Source organism: Leptinotarsa decemlineata, unplaced genomic scaffold (genome assembly GCF_025532065.1).
Source record: "Leptinotarsa decemlineata unplaced genomic scaffold, Ldec_3_MD MMD2_P_RNA_scaffold_11, whole genome shotgun sequence".
NCBI lineage: Eukaryota > Metazoa > Arthropoda > Insecta > Coleoptera > Chrysomelidae > Leptinotarsa > Leptinotarsa decemlineata.
In genome coordinates, this window is record NW_027412525.1 from 3,894,459 (window position 1) to 3,895,012 (window position 554).

Genomic DNA, 554 nt, shown 5'->3' on the forward strand with positions numbered 1-554 from the left:
GTCTGGTGTTGGATCACCAATACATTGAGTTCGGTTTCTGATTTTCAGCTAGTTGCCTTGCAGTGAAAGACAGAGGACGAATATTGTCGGTGGTCGATGTTGAAGTTTGTTTTTACAACTTACCGCCTTGGGAATCCTTGTTCATCTTTGATATTCGAGGATTGAGTTCTCTATCAATCCCATAGATTTCGTCTTCATAAGGAAATATATCATCGTCTTTACTTAAGAGTCTTGCACTTCTGATATTTGGGAATAACATACCTTTTCATAAATATCATTGCAATGTTACATGTAGGTTGTTTGAGGATATACATCATCTGAGGATGAGTTATATCCTGTTGTAAATAAATCCATTAGTGAAATCATTTTTTTATTTCCAAATTTACTACTAAACTCACTATAATATATCTGTACCCATATTTTGATTTTTTACTCCAGGATAATTCGCTAGAATCATTGAAAACAAATAATTTTGCAATTTTCTCCACGTCTCGCAATCATTAAAATATATCTGGCAACACCGCTCTCTGCCATATGGGTAAATGTGATTCGTA